The sequence below is a fragment of the Camponotus vicinus genome, unplaced genomic scaffold (genome assembly GCF_025532165.1).
Source record: "Camponotus vicinus isolate PSW18456_S1 unplaced genomic scaffold, iyCamVici1.0 SCAF_14, whole genome shotgun sequence".
Lineage (NCBI taxonomy): Eukaryota > Metazoa > Arthropoda > Insecta > Hymenoptera > Formicidae > Camponotus > Camponotus vicinus.
This window is the reverse complement of record NW_028141950.1, coordinates 718,677-743,116: the sequence shown is the minus strand read 5'-3', so window position 1 is coordinate 743,116 and position 24,440 is coordinate 718,677. Positions and strand designations below refer to the sequence as shown.

The 24,440-nt window shown below is 29.2% G+C and overlaps 1 protein-coding gene across 11 annotated transcripts in view; it reads right to left on the bottom strand.

Moving 5' to 3' along the window:
- LOC145965389 (sodium channel protein 60E) overlaps positions 1 to 24,440 on the bottom strand; it is an 84,282-nt gene that overhangs the window by 44,182 nt on the left and 15,660 nt on the right. Inside the window, exon 1 of one of the 11 annotated variants that reach the window (XM_083088893.1) lies at positions 22,094 to 22,147. The exons of the other annotated variants lie outside the window; for them this stretch is intronic. The gene's annotated coding sequence lies outside the window, so the exon portion shown is untranslated. Of the gene's footprint in view, positions 1 to 22,093; positions 22,148 to 24,440 lie in introns of those variants that run through there. 11 annotated transcript variants of the gene reach the window in all.

The window sequence follows — 24,440 nt, the reverse complement described above, 5'->3', positions numbered from 1 at the left end:
TATTTTCGGGTTTTCAGGGGATAGAGACTTCTATTATAAAACAAAAACTTATCTCTATTACGACATACGGTGATCGTAACATGCGATCTAGTTTACATTGAAGACTATAGTTTCTCCCTTGCCGGACGAGATTTGCATTTGAAATACAGGGTGTGAAACAAAAAAAAAAAAAAATAGGAAGAGGAGATAAAACTCGGAGGCGCCTTTTTCAAGAATATATAATTTTCTCGAATTAAAGTGAATACATATACAAGCATATGTCATGTTATGATAAATCTTTCGATTTTTATCGCTTAAAAGCGATTCTTTAGCGATTATGTTCAAACTTGTATAAACGTCTTGTAAACGGGATAGTATAGATATCAAGCAGAAAGAAACTTTTATTTTCTCTCGTCGCGCGATAAAGATGTGTTTCACTGCGATAGAATAAAATATTTCTTTGCAATATCGTTTTTCGATTGCATACAAGTATAAGGTTAAACGTTAAACGATCGATAAATGCTGGATAAAAAGAAACCCTCTTATCGCTATGGCCTGATTGAAAATAATCTTCGAATCTTACGAAAGGAGAAAATGTATATATAGGTTGATCCGTATTTAGAACACGCTTGCAAGATCGTCGGCAGATATAAGCCGCCTAGTCGATCGATTCCGGTGGTTGTCCATTTTATATTAGTGCCACGAGATGGAAAAACTTTCGAAGGATCCGAATGGAAGAAATATCTCAAAAATATTTTCTCGCCGCAGATATAAAGATTAAATGTATCTAATATTTTTTATTTCATGATCCATGTAATTTAATACCTAATAATTTATATTCTTGGATAATTATTTTCTTTATAATATAAAATGATAATATAATGAGGAATAAAATTATTCAAACTCAAATAAGTGCAATAAAACGTTAATAATTCTTAAAGTCATTTTTCTTGGAAAGAAAGCTCGGAGACATTTAATATCAGTTTGAGGACACTTTATATAGTTGAAATGTGTACTTTTTTTCATAGATCTTAAACTTTAACAATGTCAATGTGCTTAAAAGTTTAATTATTTCCGCGATGGGGGAGAGAGAAAATTATTACAACACACCCCGCGTAATCCATTTCAATTGAATTGTCCGGTCTAAATTGCGCGCCCTATTTATTGAATGTCGCATTATATTATCAATTGTAACTAGCGTCGTAAAGTACTCCCCCCGCAGTTGACGCAATTTAATCAGACGCGGTGTGTGCGAATCGCGCCATTCATCAATTCAAATAAGCCGCAATCAAAGTTGCTTGCGCACGCCTGTCAGATATATTCCACGATACCACAGGGAAGACGATAACAGGTCTAACCTTCGCGTTCTCTCCTCTACTGATGTGATTTTGCTTCGTATACCTGGCAGGCGTACGATCCGCTTATATCTACGCTTGTCGCAAACTCGAAACGAAACTCGGAACTTTCCAATGTAATTCACTGATTGCGTGTATGTGATCTCAAAATCGCACCTATGAATATACTTTCAGAAATTTCTCTACAAACATGCAAATTCTCTTTTGATGTATACTCGAAATCGAATAAAAGAAATTGTCAATTTTCACTTTTGAGAAGATTTCATTTAAATATTTAAACGCTTTGTTTAGTTTGACTCCCATTTCCTGTATTTTTTTATGAATTGTAAAAATATTTATATATAGCAATTATGCGCGAAAAAGTGCTATTTACATTTCTAAAATTTAAAATATATTTAAAATATATTTAAATATAACTATAATTTTTGTGCTTATTATTTAAAAATAAAATGTTTTCCTTGATTTCTATTTATTTAGATTAATTATATTTTTGTCTAATCATTTTATTGTAATTTTTAATTGGACTATAAACCATTAAAGATTTAAAGATGTCTTAAGAGTTAAATTTTTAAAATATAAAAAACAAAAGTTTCTTCTTTATACAATTTTCGACGAACTTTACTGCAACTATTACCATGTGAAATATGTGGACTATATGAATCATATAAATTATATTACAGGTAGCTATGAGATGGTTTATTTTATTTTACGTCCCTTCACAGATGTCAAGTGAAAAAAACTTAACAGATGAGGAGATATATTCGTTTTATTCATGAAATTAACATGGGCGAATAGAAAAAATTTTCGCTTCTTTATATCACGTAAAATACGGATGGTGGAAATTCGTTTTACATGAAAAATGACAAACTTGCAGTATTTTACGAAAGGACAAAATTACTATTGCTTCATCATACATGCAAAATGGACGATTCGATAAAAAATATCTCGCCTACACTCGTAATAATGCTCTCAAGAGTATCACTATTACAGCATGAAAGAAAACAATTGCAATTCCGAAGAAAGAATTCACAGCATTTAGAAATATAACCAAATTTTATTTTTTTTTTAATTTTTAAATGGATTCTATCATAACAAATATTAAAATTCAATATTGCAGTGACATTTATAATTATATAAAAAAATTTATATTTATGATTTTATTTATAATTATATTGTATATAATTATAAATATAATGTATATAATTGTAATAATACTTTATACAATTTATATAATTATATTTATAATTATATAAAAAAATTAAAATTTATTAAATACTGAAATTTAAAAAAAAAATTATTTGCACTGGATAAATAATCACCTAGATACATATGGTGTAAAATTTTTGGTGAGCATTTTATGTATTATAAGAATAAATTTAAAAATATAGTTTTGTGAATGGAAAATCTTTTTTATCCATCTTTTTACAATCTAATTCAAACGCCTATAAAAGGAAATAAAGAAATATAATTTTTTTTAGTTTATTAGTGATAGTTTTAGTTTTTTAAATGACAATTATGTTTAATGAAGAGAAGTGAATTAGATTATTAATAAAAACAAGTAAATTGGAATTTTATATATATATAGATTAATATTGATAAAAATTATTGCGGAACTGGTACCATTCTCGTGCGAGAGATGATCGCGTCTTTATAAAATTCTAGAAAATTACAACCTCGCTTTATCACGTTGACGGCATATTCCTATGACACACTTTGCCGTGGCATGCGGATAAGTTATCGATAGTTTTGTATCGCGTGCAGATGCCGTGCTACTGATAAATTCTGCTACTAATTCTGTGCATCATTGCTTAGGTATGACGCACATTATGTGCGGCGAAAACGACGAATTTCCCTTTACAGCGATTTCGCTGCGCTAAGAGCGCTTAAAACGTCTTTGGGAGTGCATTTATCGATTTGCGGGAAACGGAACGCGGTGCTAATGTGAATTATGGAATGCGAACGTCTACTGCTGTCGTCATTCTGTGCAGTTATATAAGGTGCTCTTTTTGTAACACGTTGATGAATTTATAGAGCTGATGGAATTCTCTCGTTTTATCAGCCCCCCTTTTAATATGTTAAACATTTTTAGCAATAAATCCGCGAGATGATGTATTCTTTTCATTAGAGTTTATTTAAAATTAACCAATTACTCCAATCACAATGAATATTAGAAATTATAATGAAATTAATACTTATTTTTGAATTTAATATAACAAGCAAATTTGCGAGAGATTAAGGGGGTGATTTTATAAATTACCCACAGATAATTTTGCGGATTAAGAATATAGGGCAATAAATATAGCTTACACAGAAAAAATTGCCAACAGTGGACTCGAATAGTTTTTATAAAATATCTGCATTCAATTAATCAACTATTCCAATCGCAATGAATATTAGAAATTATAATGAAATTAATACTTATTTTTGAATTTAATATAACAAGCAAATTTGCGAGAGATTAAGGGGGTGATCTTATAAATTACCCACAGATAATTTTGCGGAATTAAGAGTATAGGGCAATAAATATAGCTTACACAGAAAAAATTGCCAACAGTGGACTCGAATAGTTTTTATAAAATATCTGCATTTAATCAACTATTCCAATCACAATGAATATTAGAAATTATAATGAAATTAATACTTATACTTGAATTTAATACAACAAGCAAATTTGCGAGAGAATAAGGGGGTGATTTTATGAATTACCCACACAGATAATTTTACGAAATTAAGTATAGAGCAAATATAACTTACACACAGAAAAAATGGATCCAAATAGTTTTTATAAAATATCCGCATTCAACAAATGTTATCGTTGCGCCGTGAGATGCGTTAAATTCCAAACGACCGCGTGTTATAAAATAACTAACGATACTTGTTCATGCAATGATCGTTGATTGAAGTTTATTTTCATCGAATCTGCGTTGGAGAAATGGGACAGGCGAGTTTTGTGGTTATCGCGATTTATTTTATCACAAGGGCGACTCTTTTATCGCGCGGAAACCGCGAATACTCGAATATCAGCGTGCATCCGATTTCAATATCATTTATTGTTTATCCTGTAATTGACAAATAATTTTCGTTTTCTATAATTTATAAATCTGCGGAATCTACAAGTACAACTGCCTAAGTAATGATTAATTTCATTTAAAAACACCCGACGTTTCTCCTCTTATTGAAGTTTACTGACGTTATTATTTACGAGGCTATTAATCATGTAACTTGATTCACACAATCCTGAATATTCTGAATAATTTGATTAACATGTAACGATTCACAAATCCGCCGTAGTGAGGATATGATTGATTTATGGTGACCTATAATTTCTCAATATCTCCAACATTAATCCTAAGGATAACAAGATTAATATGTATCATTTATATGCCGAAAATACATCAATTATTCTAGAGAGATTTTTCAAAGTACAAAAATTCAATTACAAAATTAATATCACGTTAATTATTTACAAATCAGTTTCGCAAATGCATATTCTTACATAAAACATTTTCATTTTAATTTGCAGTACATAAGTAATATAAAAGAAAGAGTAAAATATTCAAATATAAACTTAAATTTAAACAGGCCATAAGAGCTAAACGCGGATGATAGTGCGTAAGTTCAACGAGAAAATAAGTTTTTCGTTGAAACTTATTTGTGTGCACAGGGCACAAATTTTCTTGGTACGATACCAAGCAAATTTAAATAATTCTCAATTCGAGAATTTATTTAATTATTATCCCTCTTTCCCCCCTGTAATGTTTTCTCGCCTACAACATTACAGGGGGGAAAGAGGGATAATAATTAAATAAATTCTCGAATTGAGAATTATTTAAATTTGCTTGGTATCGTACCAAGAAAATTTGTGCCCTGTGCACACAAATAAGTTTCAACGAAAAACTTATTTTCTCGTTGAACTTACGCACTATCATCCGCGTTTAGCTCTTATGGCCTGTTTAAATTTAAGTTTATGTTTTAATACACAGAGCCTAATTTCTTATAGTTATTCAAATATAAAGTTACTCAACATTAGTGCAAATTTAAAAATTAAATTTCAAGAATATAAACAATTGAAAGTTAATGAGAATCGCAACATCCTACGTAAAAATTATAGGAGAAACTTGTACGCACAAATTTCGTTTGCATATTTTCAGCAATGATTTGATGCGTTTGACATTTTTGCCTATAATTTTACTCGGATGCGACAATTTCTTTATACTAACAATTCTTTTTACTAACAATATATCTATTTGCAGAAAGTGATTTGTAATGAAAAGTGTTCCCTATGTTTACTTTATCGAGACATTGCTAGTCAAGTATTAATATGCAGTAACGTGGCGCGATTCAGCTCATGACGGCGCATTATTATCTCGTGGCATCGTTAGTGCCCCATTGTCTGTAACCAGGCCATCGCAAACGTAACAGGCGACGTCGCATTAACGACCGTAATCGATTTCCGAGAAGAAATTGTTATTCTTTTTTTTTCTTTCTTACGCATGCGGATGAAATGGAGGGAAATAAATGAAAAATCTTTAGAAACAAAATTTTTTACTGTTTTTATATTATTAAATTAAATTGAAGATATATGTCTAAGCGAACAAAATTTTCAAAATTGAAAAAAGAAGCTGAATGTTACGTAATAATGCCATATATCGAGCCTAATATGTAACATTATAATCCGCTACCAACTTGTTCTCCAAAAATCTCCTTCCCAAAAGAAGAGAACTAAGTCATTTATTGCAAACATATCTTCAATGATAATGGCTTTATTTAAATATGGCATGTACAAAGCGCTTCGGTATTAGTAACACGGTCGTCGAGAAGACATTCTAAAAGACCCAATGTTCAGTTAAGAATATATCATTGCAAATTAACAAAGACGAAAACCAAACAAAGATACCATTAACATTAAATAAAACAATTACAAGTAAAACAATTGCATCTAATGAAGTAAAATTGCGACGACTTAAGGATGTTTTGTACCTATTTTCAAAATATTGAGAATTTAATGAAAATTGTACAGAATGTTCTTACATATGTTTAGAATCTTCAGTACAATTTTTAAATCGATTCACTAAAGCGTTCACAAGTTATAAGGATTTTAATTTGCACCGAATTAACAGTGTTCTTATGGGAAACGTATAACCACGTCGATTCAAATGACAAAAACACATGGAAATAATATTCAGAATTTGTTTAAAATTTGCAAAAGTGTAGTTTAGATACAGAGGAAATATTTGGTCAAATAATATTATACAAGTACTAACTGGTTAAAAAGATATTAAATATAATTCAATTAAATTAGCCATGTATCTGACACAAGGCGAAATTCTCTGTGAAAGTTTGGCAACATCGCACTCGGCTGAGAAGAATGAGAGAGACGGGAATAGTGCCGAAGCATGTTGAAGCTGTATACTTAGAGCAAATTACAAAAAAATACTAATATATATATACGAACTAACCTTACACCTCGAGCAATTTCTGAAAATCTGTCAACCTACAAATGCGTATAAGCCATCGACTGATATAAGCTGTATAGGCTTCGTGTGTAGAGCGCGAAGTCCGGCCAACTTACGAAAAATTACAACGTTGTCACATTTCACGCTCGCCAGAGACATGACAAATTATTAAATTTATTAATTAAATTGCTATAAATAATGCATTTTTTCAATTAATAAATGTTTTAATATTTATTCTGACACTTTAAACCACTCAGTATCGTTAAATTATTTTATTCTCAAAAATGAAATTTCGTGTTGTCAAGTTGAATTTGAGGTATCGTCATTGCCAAAAGTTAATCATTTCGATTAACAAAATTCGGAATATTTCAGTAAAAACGCAATAAATATCAAAAAATACATCTCTGCACTGTAGCTAAGATCAAATTGTAATATTCCGCGCAATTTCTCATATTCAAAATACACCAAAAGTGGGTGTATTCGTCAATATTGATTTTCAGTTACTTTTTGCTGGGATTGTACATACAAAACATCCTTAATGCATCTAATGCAATGCAAGCAGAGAGTTTAAATAACACAGATGCAAATACTAATATGCATAAGAATAATGTAGATATTACAAACTATTCTACTAATAATGGTATTAATGATCGGGAACATTTGTCTATTCATGATAATAATAATGTATATACCACTAAAGGGTCGTCTACAATAGAGTCGTAAAGTCGTAAGTCGTAAGAAATTGACCAATCCCAGTTGAAGTTCAGGAGAATAATCAACTGTGATTGGTCAATTTCTTACGACTTACGACTTTACGACTCTATTGTAGACGACCCTTTAAACTGCAGATCAACCTGCATTAAGTACAATGAATACCAAAGATTTTTCTAGACAAAGTTGCAAAGATGTAATAATACTAAGGAGGATATTGAGAAGTCGAAAAGAAATGATAGATATTCGACGACATCTAACCAAAATCATCATAGTCGCAATCATAATGGTGGCCTCAAATAAAATCAGGAACAATGCAAATATTGAACAGACGACGGCTGCGAACGTGGCTACGTCAGGAATTTATGTAGTACGCGATATTGCTTCACGTGGAAGAAACGTGGAAAAAGAAAATAATGGAAAGTGAGAGTAAGAACTGATACTACCCGAATAAAGTGCGTGAAAAAAATTTGGCACAAAATGCAAATTATATCACGTAAACTCGAAAAATTACCTATTTTGCCGTTATTATTATTTCTCGACGATATTATAAATATTTTTGAAGATTACGATTAAGATATTAACTCGCTCTCGCATCAGTTATTAGTTAAAAACGAGGAATAAGAAAATGAACGGGAAAAAAATCTTTCGTGATCAGTTAAAAAACATCAGGTAAAGAATAAGGAAAACAGCATACGGAAAAGTATGAATTCTTTTCCTTCTTACTTTCTCGAAAAACAAAAAGAGGAAGAATATGGCAGGAACAGAAACTTCTACCGTTCCTTTTTTTTCTTCTTCTTCTTGTCTGTTTTCCTCTCTTCAGAACATATAATTCACCGCGCCGACGTGATAACAGGAGATGCTGTAAGAGAAATAGTCCTCGCGTAAAATAGCATTTAAAATACTGCCATAAACTTTGAAAATCGAATCATTCGATCGTTCGGGCTATCCATTATTTCCTCTTTCTGTATAATCCTCGTGCTACGAGATGGTTGAAAAAAATGATTTATAGAGATTTTTATTTTTTTTTTAAACGAAATGAAAGCTATATCGGATTTATTTCATTTATTCGTTTATTTTAATCTTTCATAATACATCTTATTAAGACATTTTAATCACTATTTGTAGAAAATTTCCTTCCGAGAAATGATTTCATTAGATTGTAAAGCAAGGCATCCAGAATAAAGACAAAAATGTTAAAGTGACGGAATAAAACTCATTTCCACCATCATTTACCGATTTGTATCGTTGTACAGAAAATACGAAAATTTCACAAGAATGCATTCATTATTGTAATGTCCAAGTAGAAAATTAGATATCGAGGTCGTATGCTATATAGTATCTGAATACCATTCAAATAATTTTATTTTTAAATTAAGACTTAAGATAAGACTCCTTTTACAATTTACAAAGGAATAATAAGAATAATAATCAAAGATGAAGAGATTACGACCTTCGTTAGTTTTCTTCATACTTTGCGATAATGCTTCTGACATGCCGACAGCCTAATGGCTGAATGATAAGAGGTCATTACTACTGTGCAAAGAGGCGGTTTGTAGCAAATGAACCGACTTGTAGATCGAATGCAAATGTAACAGAAAATGTGAATAGTCGGAAATCGAATGTATCATGTTCACTTTAAAAGGATTATCTTACTTACGAAATGTAATTTATCTTCAGTATAAACGTCAAATTTTTTAACTATAATTAACTTTACGATTCTTGTATTAACTTATCGATTGAAAATTGACCGAACAAATTATAATTATGTGTCCAATTTATTTTATTTTTTATTGTATTCATTTCAAATTATTTAATTGATATTCTCAGTAATTTCGGTGCATAATCATTAAAAAATTTAAAAATACATTACAATGTGAATGCCAGAATTTCAAACAGTTATTAAAAAAAATTTTGTTCGTAAAGAACACAAAAGAGAATACATTATTAATTTACGTAAATCACTATAAATTATTAATGCACGAGATAAATCGTAAATAAGATAATTATGTATACAGGAATGTGTCAAAAAGAATTTTAGAGATTTTCTTTGGCATTTAATATGCAAAGTTTTTTTTAGTCTCTTTATCTGAATGCTTCAGACAACGAACGACTTTTTGTTATCGTTCGCTAAGATTTGCATGTTTCTCTTTCATGCGCGACGTTCTTAAGATAGAAGGAACGAGTAAAATGATCGAAGTACCTTGTCGTAAAAATACGTCGTCATTCGTAGGATCTATACGAATTTTGCTGCTGCTTGGGGTGAGATTGCGTCAAAGGACTCGCGTGATCACGTGACTCATGGAAATTAAATGTCTCGTGTGGCAAATGTAGGAGCAAGCGGCAGCGGGTATCGTAATTTTTCTACGTTTGAATAACCTTGATGTTTTATTTATCATTGATATTTTACGTGACTCTACGCTGTGAGATGTATAATATTTGATGTTAATTCGACTCTCCGATCTATAGATGTTCTTAATAATACTAAAATCAATAAGTATAAATTTTCTTTTATAGAATATTATCAAAAAATTTTTTATAATTTTCAATCTCCTGAAATTATGTAGATCTATTTGTTCAAATTTTACGAGAGAAAAAGAGGCAACGTCTGATTAAAAAACTTTAAATTAGAGTAAATCTATAAGCAGTTACAAAACTTTGCTTTTTAATGTATTTTAGCGCGACTTTACTTGGACAGAAATTTTGTACGAGGTTTATTCGTGTCAAGTAATTTAGCATTTGAGAAATTTCGACAAGTGAATTCGTCGCTGTACATATTTTTATCAAGAAAAACTCGTTCACTTTTGAGAATTTACCTTTAAAAACTTTTTTGATAATTTTAAACTGTTTAACGTAAAAAACCAAGTAAATTCTGTCGATAAAAAGTCGAATAAATTTGAGGAAATCAAATTCAAGAAAAACTGTCTTTATTTTTATGCGTATATATAATAGATTTTTCGCTTAAAAATTTTAAGAGCGTATAATTATCGGATTCAGCTGGTGAGTTCTGCTCTAAGGTAGAATTATTCATTTTGTGCGGTGAATAATTGAAAACAGTTAGAATGCCAATGCTAATAAATTAGAGTTCGTGAAAATTATATTGTAAATATCGAATATCGAAGACGTTTAAATTCGAAATGACACAGATTAAGCGTTTTTTAATTTTCTGATATAATTCATCAATACCTAAAAGTGGGTCAAGATGATTTTAAGATTTTCAATAATAAAGAAAGTTACACGAGGTCTTATAAATCGTATCATTCGACAATTGTTATTCCATGTCAGCTAGAAATCACGTACTAACAGCAGACTATAGATTCTCTTCCGAGTTTCGAAATAATTTTTATCTTTGATGAAAAACATGCATTTAAAATTTTTAATTCGCACGATGTTAAATATCTCGGTCAGTATAATAAGTATCATCGTAAAACTTTATAAAAATAGAGATTTAAAATTAATCGAAAAAAAGTTATAATTAATTTTTTCTACATTGATAATGTCATTTTTTAATAAGTAAAATAAGAAATCTTATCTCTTGTATTATATTTGAAAATTTATTAAAAATCTGTCCAATATTAAAATAAAATTTATCAAATATTAAAATAAATATATATAAATATCGCAAACAATTCTCTCTTTTTCGTAATAAAAAGAGAACGTGAAACGATGTAAGTAGTATTGAAATGTAGAGTTCTTGGATTTCACACACGACAAACGATAGCGAAGCAATATTCTCTTCCCGTATATCTTTTTTGCCGAATTGTCAATTTGCGTATATACTAGTAGTAGACAGACGAAGAAAACGTCGTCTCGATCGTGTTTCGCATACGTGATCCGCCTAGGAAACTCGGAAGAAATATGCAATATTGAAAGCTTGGGTTTTATAAAAAATTGTTTTGTGCTCGACAAAAAATTCGCGACAATTATATTCGTAATATCCTCATTCGCACTCAACTGTAAAAATTTTTATCTTCCTTTGACACATATAAAATGGAATAATTGTAGACGTTTCAGAAAGCAGGTCATTTCTCGCTCAATTTATATCACTTCAAATTACTTTTCTGTCATTTTAAAAGAAGAATAATTATTCATTCTTCAAATAATCTACTCTTAGAGCAATCTGCAATCTTTTTCTCTTTTAATCAAACTTTATGAATATTTTTAATTAAATCACAATCTAGAGAATATTAGTGCATTTATCTAAAATTTTATATTTATTTAGGAAAATCTGCTATTGTTTACTGCAAATATATACAATTAACAATAAAAATATCTCTTATAAAAAATACATTCCAAATTTGAAATTGTCTCAGTCTTCTCCATCATTATGCAAATTTTTAGGGTATATTTTTGCGGTTCATTATATATTACATAGCGGAAAACGCGCACGCAGGAGTATTAACGTAATTACCGTAAAGTAGTTTGCTTACAGGACGAAAGAGGCGGCTACGCGAGATAGAATCTAATAACGTTAACGATGATGCCAGCTGATCCAAAAAACGGTGGAAGTTTCTTCCGAAACGCGCGCGATAATTCGTTAACGGGGCAGCCAAGCGTTGCATAATCCGATAAATAATGCTTTTCCATTGTCGTGCGGGTGCGACGTTCATTCTCCCGAACCGCGCAATATATTAAAGACACATTAACTCGACCGGTGGACCGATAGTTTTTTTAACCTGCCCGCGACAGGAGAATAACACGAAAGAAATATGACGGCGCGCTTCCCTCGGTCTTTTCATTCGAAAAGGCGAGCGTGCGAGGAGAGCAATAACAACTCGCTAGTCGTTCAAGAAAGATTCATTGCTTCCCTGCATAGAGAATCTAACGAGCTTTACTGGAGCTTAAGTTTTTTTCCTCAACAGTCGTTGGTATCGAACCGCTCGTACTTCAAGTATAGTGAATAAATGGCAACTACTCGCACGTACAAACACGTATCCGCTGTGATGATTTACGACTGATGAAATATAATGCGAAAGTGTACGTTAGTTTCTGCAATATTATTTTACATCGTCTCTTTATGATTTTTTCAAAGATTAAATTGAATTAAATGCTTTAATAAATATGTAAGACGTGTCGAGAATAATGTATCGCGCAGAGATGTCGACTAGTTCTTGTATAGCCTTGAGATATGTGAAGAAAGTTAAAATTAAAGAGTACGTCAGTAATAAATAATTATTTCAAGCCTTATGGGGTTGTAATTGATTTGATAGCAAGAGGAATATATATATACTTGACACTTCACATAGGGAAGTTACGCGATTACAAGGATGATTAAAGCGTTTAATAATAACCGTCGGAGACTAAAAGTAAACCAGACGATGTCTAAGATCGATGTAGCGTAAAAACAGGTGACGTTACTTGGTAAAGGAACGTGCTTGATATGAAGTTTTTATATCATATCTCTCTCTAATCACTACAAAAAGAACTCTAATTGCACAGTTTGAAATATACGCGTATGAAAACATTTTTACATGTGTGTGCGCGTGGGTGTAACTGTAAAAAAATTTTTCTTTTTTTTTTTTCAAAAAAGGGGAAATTAATCAAAATTACTTTTTCTCATTTAAGAGAATTTATTTTATAGAAATAATCGATAAAATATTATTGCTGAATGTTAAACCCTTCAAAATAACGAACTAAGTTGCAAATTTGATTGTTTGATTTCTTCAATGCTTAATATGCATCTTATAATGCAGTTTTTCATATTTCATATTTCATAATTCATATATTGAAGGGTTTATCATATCATATTTATTTTCTCTATCTCACTTGCTGCAAACAAGTTTTTGCGGACAAACGTCGTAGGAAATAGAGCGCTTGGACTTTGAAATAAACAAATATGTAGGAAAATCGATCTCGAGCGCGTAGCTATTACCAAAGAGATCGTCCTGTTTTTCTCGCGAAGTTTGCGACTCATCCGTATTTCGCGTGTATTTTATGAAGATCCCGCAGAAATCTAGAGCACGTCGTGGCAATAAAGTCTGCGTTGCACGACGATACCGACATCGATACCGTAATTCCCAATTGAATTTCGAGGATTGCATTTTAACATTTCCATCAAAGGTCGAGCTACGACAATTTGATTGCAAATTTGCGAATAAAATTGTAGTAAAAATTTTCGTAAAAAAAGAATCTGTATCCCGCGTAAAAAAAAACTATAGCTTGAATTAATATTATATTAGTCGCGTATTTTATTTTCATAATTATTAGCAGCCATGTGAGTAATTTATTGTTGCTCGCCTATTGCGTATTTTCATGTCTACATTTAACCAAAAGCAACGAAGAAACCAATGTGCGTGACTTCTGACTTTAAACGTCATTTTCCGAAAGTTTCTCGAAGGCAGGTATATCAATTGGCCTCGACACGCTAGCATTAAAATCGTAATTCCTATCATAGAATTTTTACAGTATTAGAATATAAAATACGCGAGCGCATTAATTCGAATTCCATAGTTTATCAAAAGATATATCGAAATGATTACTAATAAAAAATATATTGTATTAATATTATATATTGTATGTATATATTGTATTAAAATTTTTTATCAACATATAATTAATATATTTTTATTAATATATTCCTGGTATCTCTGTTAATATTTAAATCAATATTTTATCATTTTAATCAATATTTTATCAAGTTATGTAAGAAAAAGAGAAAAAGATGTGTCTCAAAATGTTGCTATAATAATATGAATATTAAAAGTAAATATCACATATTCTCCACAATTTTATCCGCGTTGTGCATTCAAAATATAAATACACATAAAAATATATATATCATAGCACATCGAGAATATAAAATAATAGTGTGTGCAAAAATAATATATTCGTACATGTTAGAGAAGCAAATCTTTGTTATTTCTGTTTACGAGATGCATTCAAAAATATGTATTATATATGCGCTAGAAATTGTCTCTCGAGAAGACAAACAATAACTTTACTTTTCAACTTTTTATATACTTCTCTACAGTCCCAGGTTCTTATTTCCAATATCACGCATACTCTATACATCGGATAAGTAATTTCGAGTGCTAGCGTAAAAACAGTTTCGGAAAAACGAAGAATTAAATCGGTCCAAATAAACTTCTCGCGAAAAAGAAGATTACGCTCAAATGTCGGTAATTTGAATTTTAAATCACCATCCACACACGCATACACACATACACACATGTGGAATTTTCCCGCCAGGAAAACGAGCCGGATACGCGGAAATAACGAGACTAACAACAGTTTCATCGAGAGCGACAGTGTTCGACTAATGTATATCGGGTGAACGAAGAAAGCGCCGATTTCTTTCCCTTCGGAGATAGCAGCAAAATCTAGAGCATCTAAAGCGTGCGATACCGTGTCTCTAATGCTTCAATTATTTAGGGTGCGCATGGCAATCTACTCTCCCTCTCTCTCTCTTTCATCTGATCTCAGCCAGTTGGTGGTGCATTGCGCTGAAATTGCGCACAGTAAAAGGAACGTAAAGAATTGCACGCTCCGCCTACTGCCGACCCTGCGCTCTCTCACCCTCGCTACCCCTTTTCGTTCACCCCCGTCATCTCTCGCCTGCTTACGTCCCTTCCCTTCCACCAGGTAGCACCTACGCGCGTATAAATAGTGCAACGACGGCATGGTACATTTACAGAGGCACGCCGCGGCATGTGTTTCGACCACGACCTATTTTATCTTCAACCGATGGAATTATAATTCATCGCAGTACTTACAAACTTGCTTCATTTAAACTTCTCGATTGTGCTCGACAAAGTATCGTATCACGTCAGGGATCGCAGATTCGATATCTCATAAAGATAGGAAGGTTTGTGGTTCCATCCACATTTTTTCGTTTCCACGTTTCAAAACTTTTTGGATGATTAATTACTTTTTGCATCGCAGATATTTTTTTCTATAAGCAATCATTTAAAGCGTGATATCGCAGATGATGAGGATATAGAAAAACAGAACGATTACTTTGTCCATGACGACAGTTTCAATTGTGTCCTTTGATTTTAATTTTAGAAATATTTTAGAGAAAATGTATACTAATCTATTAATATTTGCTTGCTTTTAATAGTTCCATTATAGTAATGAAAAATATATAATATATAATATATAATATATAATATATAATGTATAATATATAATATATAATATATATATAATATTTAATATATAATATATAATATATAATATATAATATATTATATATAATATATAATATATAATATATTATATATAGTAGTATATAATTATAATTATAATTATTAGTAGTATATATTATTAGTATTATAATTATTAATAGTATATATTATAATACATGATATATAAAAATATATAAAATAAATTCCACTTTATAGTAATAAAAAATAATTCTTTACAGTTACATATACATACAAGTATGCGTAAATCTATGTGCATAAGTTCATATATACATGCGTATATTTCAAACAAACTTGCGAAGTTACAGAGTTCTTGTATAACGATTAGATATGATATGAAAAGTGTTTTACATCAATGACTGAAAAACCTCTTATCGGAAAATTTAAAAAACTTTTAATTTAAAAGAAGTCAAATTCGAAATCTACGAAATCTACTTGTTGAAAATAAATATGAAAATTAAGGATATATTTATTTTCAAGAATTAAATATTAAAAGTTTTTATCTGGATTTTCCTTATTTCAGACAAGATATCAAGGCATCGAATTTACTCTTCTCGGCAATTTTCTGATGCGATACTAAATTCTGCAATCGACACTGCATTACACTGCATTACACACGCACGGCAGTCCTATTCCCTTCAGTAAAATTTTCCTGGGCAGTAACATCGCGTCGCGAAGTAGGGGGAAATAATAAGCTTGATACACGCAGGTTTGTGAGACTGAACGGCGGCTTGCGCATCGACCGGTGACCACAATGTGTTCCACATACACTTTGCGACTTTTATTCACGATTACTTTTTCTAGCATGTCCTTCTCAATCAATCGAATCCGCAATACAGTGGCCGGGCGCGCGATTTCGGAAACGTCAAATTTCATACAGAGTATGAGAAAATTAAAAGAAAATTATTGATATTTTGAAAATTTTACTCATATTTTAAAAATTTTAAGGAATTAAGGAGCAGAGGAGGTCGTTTATTCATTGTGTGAAGAGGGATCTCTTTATTTAAATTACATAAAAATTGACCACGGGATTTATTATACGTATGACCGAAGTGTAGAGCTTATCGCAGGTATAAGCGATCAGCCGTTCGTAGCGGTTGAACCGAAAAAATCATTTACTTTATCGCGGGTTTTTCAGTCGAGCTGTTTCGCGACGAGATTGATCGTCGGTCGATCGCGTTCTGTGTTTAAGCCGCGATTTACACGGTTTATGATCATCCCGCATGAATCATTCAAAGCAATCGAATTAGAGACGAACGACTTTTCTTTTAATAGTGACGCTAAATATACACCGCCTGTTAAAATCGTTACGTAATTTATTTAAATGCGATTATCAATGTTTCACAGAATATATATAATAATAATTTTTTCAAAATATTTTAAATGTATAAATGAGAATAGGCTAAAGGTTCAATACAAGTCGAATTTCTCTCTCCGCCTCCCCTTCTCAAAATTTAAAATCCAAAAAATATGAAATGTCGAGTGAAAGCTATACGATTCATATTATAAAAGAAGTAATAATGACTTATATATTATGCATGCATCAAAGTCCATTGAGAAAATCAACTATACATAAAAAGCTATGATTATATCTGCAGAATCTGCCGCATCGTTCAATTTTAATCCATCAATCCTCATTGAGACATTTTACATTCGTGATACAATTTATATTCAACATTTTAACACTGTTTGACGAGTATTTATCTCGGGCACAAAATATACAAATTTGTGCGCGTCAAATGAAGATTTAAAGCGTGCGTAAAATAAAAAATATATAATACAATTTTATGCATATCGTGCGCGCATATGTTTATGCATGTGTACATGTTTATTAGAAAAATGTGATAAATGACGAAGCAAATCACATATTTTAATAAATACACACACACACATAACACAAATGTAAACAATTAATAAAACATTTAAATTGAAACTATACTTTAATTAAAAGAGGATTATACAAATAAATGCAAATTATTTAAAAGTTTAAACCACATACAATATTATTTGCAAAATAGCGTATCAATCTAAGAGATCTCCACATCCAATTTATTCCCCATTCAAACAATATTCTAAATAATTCAAACAAAAAAAATAATACATATATATGATATATTCTCCAAAAAGAAACACATTCGAGACAGAATAATAAAAAATATAAAAAGGAAATTAAAGCCATAAATAAGAATAATAAATTGATTATAAGAATAAGTATTTCGTACAATAAATCGATTATAAAAGTAAGTGTTTGTCGGAGGAATAAAGTCAAAATCATTATACATATATATATATATATATCAAACTATAAATTACTTTTTATTTTGAGAAAGAATTACTTTTACTATTGAGCTAATAATTCGTCAATTGCTAACAGAATTTCAATCGAGAGAAAAGGATCTAAGAAAGTTATAACACAAATCTCAACACAAATGACTTTGTCTTGCTAAATAATAAATACTGGTGACGAAAATAATGATGTTGAGAAAAGAAACTTAAAAATATGTATATATGAAAAATAGATATTTACAAATATCATACATCAAATAATTGAGAAAAATTAATTTTCGCGAAATATTAACAAGATGATAAATACTCCCTTAATCAATATACGTATTTTGCAAATAAATCGATGAAAATGAATAAACTGAAATTGAATGCTATTACCAGAACATAACAGAAAGAAAGATACTTATCTCAGGAAAAGGACAAGCATTTAATTGTTTAATATTGTTTCCGTTTATCCAAGCAAGATGAAAAACAATGAATTTTCTGTGTCTAACTACAAATTATGAAATACGTGTTATTCGTTCCAGAGCTCGTCTTGGACTCACTTCTAAATTTTCTATGGAGTATTGATATACATCTCTCTTATTGTCATGTATGTTGATCTCTGAATCTCTTTCTTTTATACTTCCTCTTTGTGTCTTTTTCTTTATCATAATATTTCCGGTCATAAAGTCACTGCTCGCGAAGGATTGTTTAAGATGTTGTCCTCACGTTTGGCCGAGGACGAGAATAAAATAAGAAACAAGCGATATCTTATAAAGACTATAATTTGGCATTTAGCTTTAGATGAGATTTGAAATTTGCTTATTTCACATAAAATAGCTCGTGATTTTATATATAATCGCTTATATATTATATATTTATCATGCAAAATTTCATATAATATTCAGATTAAAATAATATTTTTTAACTTTTAATAATTGATACAATTTTGTTAAATGTTTAGTATAGAGATATCCTCTTTCCGATTTTTTCAAAATATACATTTTATGTATTATGAGACATTAAAATTTGATCGAAAAAAATCCTAATTAATAAGTAATTTATTAGTACGTTTAACAATAAAATTTTGAGCTAAATTTGTTTGCATAAGTTAATTTGAAAAAACTATTTCAAAACCGACACGATACTATTTATCTTGATATTGCACATTAACATATAATTTATTTTTGAAAACCTAAAACTGTAATTTAAATGATGAGATTAGAGTGATTCTGATGACCGTAATATTGTATTATATAATATAATTCTGACCGTAGCGATAACAGAATTTAATTAATTCCGTTTCTTTGGTTAGGTTAAGTTCTATGTTTATGTATGTATATATTTATTAGAAAAATAATGTGATACGGAGCAAATCACATATTTTAATAAATATACGCACACATAAAACACAAATGTATACAATTAATAAAACATTTAAATTGAAACTATACTTTAATTGAAAGAGGATTATACAAATAAATGCAAAATATTTAAAAGTTTAAACAACATTAAATACCATATGTAAAATAGCGCATCAATCTATAAAACCATATCAGATTTATTCCCAGTTCGTTCAATATTCTAAAAAATTCAAACAAAAATAATAATATATATATATGATATATTCTCCAAAAAAAGACACATTTATCGAGACAGAATAATAATAAATATAAAAAGGAAATTAAACCCATAAATACGACTAATAAATCGATTATAAGAATAAATATTTCGTAGAATAAATTGATTATAAAATTAAGTGTTTGTTGGAAGAATAAAGTGAAAATCATTATATATAATTATATATAATTATATATATATATATATCATTATTTTTTATTTTGAGAAAGAATTACTTTTTTACTATTGAGCTAACAAATCATCAATTACTAACAGAATTTCAACCGAGAGAAAAGGATCTAAGAAAGTTATAACACAAATCTCAACACGAATGACTTTGTCTTGCTAAATAATAAATACTGGTGGCGAAAATATAATGATGTTGAGAAAAGAAACTTAAAAATATGTATATATAAAAAGTAGATATTTAGAAATATCATACATCAAATAATTGAGAAAAATTAATTTTCGCGAAATACAAATAAGATGATAAATACTCGTTTAAGGAATATATGTATTTTGCAAAGAAATCGAAGAGGATGGATAAACTGAAATTGAATGCTATTACAACACACACACACACACACACACACACACACACACACACAACAGAAAGTAAGAAAGATACTTATCTCAGGAAAAGGAGAAGCGTTTAATTGTTTAATATTGTTTCCGTTTATCTAAGCAAGATGAAAAACAATGGTTTTGCTGTGTCTAACTACGAATTACGAAATACGTGTTATTCGTTCCAGAACTCGTCTTGGACTCACTTCTAAATTTTCTATAGAGTATTGATATACGTCTCTCTTATTATCCTGTATGTTGATCTCTGAATCTCTTTTTTTTATACTTTCTCTTTGTGTTTTTTTCCTTATCATAATATTTCCGGTCATGAGATCACTGCTTGCGAAAGATTGTTTACCTCAAAATGTCCCCACGTTTGGCCGAGAACGAGAATAAAATAAGAAATAAGCGATATTTTATAGACGACTATAATTTGGCTTTTGGTTTTAGATAAGATTTGAAATTTGCTTATTCCACATAAAATAGCTCGTAATTTTATACATAATCGCTTGTATATTATATATTCATCATGCATAATTTCATATAATATTCATATAATATTCAGATTAAAACAATATTTTTTAACTTTTAATAATTGATACAATTTTGTTAAATGTTTAGTGTAGAGATATCCTCTTTCCGATTTTTTCAAAATATACATTTTCTGTATTATAAGACATTAAAATTTGATCGAAAAAGATTCTAATTAATAAGTAATTTATTAGTACGTTAAACAATAAAATTTTGAGCTAATTTTGTTTGCATAAGTTAATTTGAAAAAACTATTTGAAAACTGACACGATACTATTTATCTTGATATTGCACATTAACATATAATTTATTTTTGAAAACCTAAAATTGTGTAATTTAAATGATGAGATTAGAGTGATTCTGATGACCGTAATATTGTATTACATAATATAATTCTGACCGTAGCGATCAGAATTTAATTAATTCCGTTTCTTTGGTTAGGTTAAGTTCTATGTTTATGTATGTATATGTTTATTAGAAAATATTGTGATAATTGACGGAGCAAATCACATATTTTAATAAATATACGTACATATATAACACAAATGTATACAATGTTAAATGATATGAACAATAAAAGTTTAAAGTATATAAAATATAACATCCAAAATAGCGTATCAATCTATCAATCCACATCTGATTTATTCCCAGTCTCTCTCTCAATAATCTCAAGATTTCGTTCAAAAACAATACTATATATATTAGAATATATAAATTAAACATATATTCCGTTCTCAAATGAAAATCACACGCATTGAAACACAAAAATATTAAATATAAAGATAAAATTAAAGATGTAAATTCGACTATAACCCAATATAATAAATCCAATATAAAAATAAATATAAAATTAAGTATTTGGCGGAATGAAATCATTATATATATATATATATATATATATATATATCAATATATAAATTACTTCTTATTTTGAGAAAGTATTACTATTGAGCTAATAATTCGTCAATTGCAAACAGAATTTCAACCGAGAGAAAAGGATCTAAGAAAGTTATAATACAAATCTCAACACGAATGACTGTCTTGCTAAATAATAAATATTGGTGGCGAAAATATAATGATGTTAAGAAAAGAAACTTAAAAATATGTATATATAAGAAATAGATATTTATAAATGTTACCATATGTTACCATGTACACCAAATATAATTGAGAAAAATTAATTTTCGCGAAATATAAACAAGATAAATACTCGTTTAATGAATACATGTATTTGCAAAGAAATCAAAGAGGATGGATAAACTGAAATTGAATGCTATTACAAGAACACACACACACACACATAACAGAAAGTAAGAAAGATACTTATCTCAGGAAAAGGAGAAGCGTTTAATTGTTTAATATTGTTTCCGTTTATCCAAGCAAGATGAAAAACAATGATTTTGCTGTGTCTAACTACGAATTACGAAATACGTGTTATTCGTTCCAGAGCTCGTCTTGGACTCACTTCTAAATTTTCTGTAGAGTATGGATATACATCTCTCTTATTGTCCTGTATGTTGATCTCTAAATCTGTTTCTTTTATACTTTTTCTTTATCATAATATTTCCGGTCATAAGATCACCGCTTGCGAAGGATTGTTTAAGATGTTGTCCCTACGTTTGACTGAGAACGAGAATAAAATAAGAAACAAGCGATATCTTATAAAGACAAGTATAATTTGGCATTTAGCTTTAGATGAGATTTGAAATTTGCTTATTCCACATAAAATAGCTCGTAATTTTATATATAATCCTTTGTACATTATATATTTATTATGAAAAATTTCATATAATATTCAGATTAAAATAATATTTTTTAACTTTCAATAATTGATACAATTTTGTTAAACGTTTATTATAGAGATATCCTCTTTCCGATTTTTGCAAAATATACATTTTATGTATTATGAGACATTAAAATTTGATCGAAAAAAATTCTAAGTAGTAAGTAATTTATTAGTACGTTTAACAATAAAATTTTGAGCTAATTTTGTTTGCATAAGTTAATTTGAAAAAACTATTTCAAAACTGACACGATATTATTTATCTTGATATTGCACATTAACATATAATTTATTTCTGAAAACCTAAAATTATAATTTAAATGATGAGATTAGAGTGATTATGATGACCGTAATATTGTATAATATAATTCTGATCATGCCGATGACAGAATTTAATTAATTCCGTTTCTTGCGTTAGGTTAACTTCTATGTTTATGTACGTATATGTTTATTAGAAAATAATGTAATAATTGACAGAGCAAATCACATATTTTAATAAATATACGCACACATATAACACAAATGTATACAATTAATAAAACATTTAAATTGAAACTATATTTTAATTGAAAGAGGATTATATAAAATAAATGCAAAATATTTAAAAGTTTAAAAAACATTAAATACCATATGTAAAATAGCGCATCAATCTGTAAAACATATCATTTATTCCCATCCAATGCCTACCGAAGATTCGCAGTACATTCAAGATTTCCAGCAAAAGTAATATTATATATATATCTATACATGCTATACATACATTAACTAGCTCACAAAAAAAATTAAACCTAGACAGAAACGCGAGACAAGATAATAATAAATATAAAAATAAAATTAAACATATAAATATCAAGAATAAATCGATTATAAAAATAAGTATTTCGTAGAAAAAATCAATTATAAAATTAAGTGTTTGTTGGAAGAATAAAGTGAAAATCATTATATATATATCCACCTATAAATCAATTTTTATTTTGAGAAAGAATTACTTTTACTATTGAGCTAACAATTCGTTAATTGCTAACAGAATTTCAACCGAGAAAAAGGATCTAAGAAAGTTATAACACAAATCTCAACACGAATGACTTTGTCTTGCTAAATAATAAATACTGGTGACGAAAATAATGATGTTGAGAAAAGAAACTTAAAAATATGTATATATGTATATATAAATGTATATATATAAAAAATAGATATTTATAAATATTATATATCAAATAATTGAGAAAAATTAATTTCCGCGAAATATAAACAAGATAAATACTCGCTTAATAAATATACGTATTTGCAAAGAAATCGAAGAGGATGGATAAACTGAAATGGAATGCTATTACAAGAACATAACAGAAAGTAAGAAAGATACTTATCTCAGGAAAAGGAGAAGCGTTTAATTGTTTAATATTGTTTCCGTTTATCCAAGCAAGATGAAAAACAATGATTTTGCTGTGTCTAACTACGAATTACGAAATACGTGTCATTCGTTCCAGAGCTCGTCTTGGACTCACTTCTAAATTTTCTGTAGAGTATGGATATACATCTCTCTTATTGTCATGTATGTTGATCTCTGAATCTCTTTCTTTTATACTTTCTCTTTATATTTTTTTCTTTATCATAATATTTCCAGTCATAAGATCTGCTTGCGAAGGATTGTTCAAGATGTTGTCCCCATGTTTGGCCGAGAACGAGAATAAAATAAGAAACAAGCGATATCTTATAAAGACTATAATTTGGCACTTAGCTTTAGATGAGATTTGAAATTTGCTTATTCCACATAAACTAACTCGTGATTTCATATATAATCGCTTGTATATTATATATTTATCATGCAAAATTTCATATAATATTCATATAATATTCAGATTAAAATAATATTTTTTAACTTTTAATAATTGATACAGTTTTGTTAAATGTTTAGTGTAGAGATATCCTCTTTCCGATTTTTTCAAAATATACATTTTATGTATTATGAGACATTAAAATTTGATCGAAAAAATTCTAATTAATAAGTAATTTATTAGTACGTTGAACA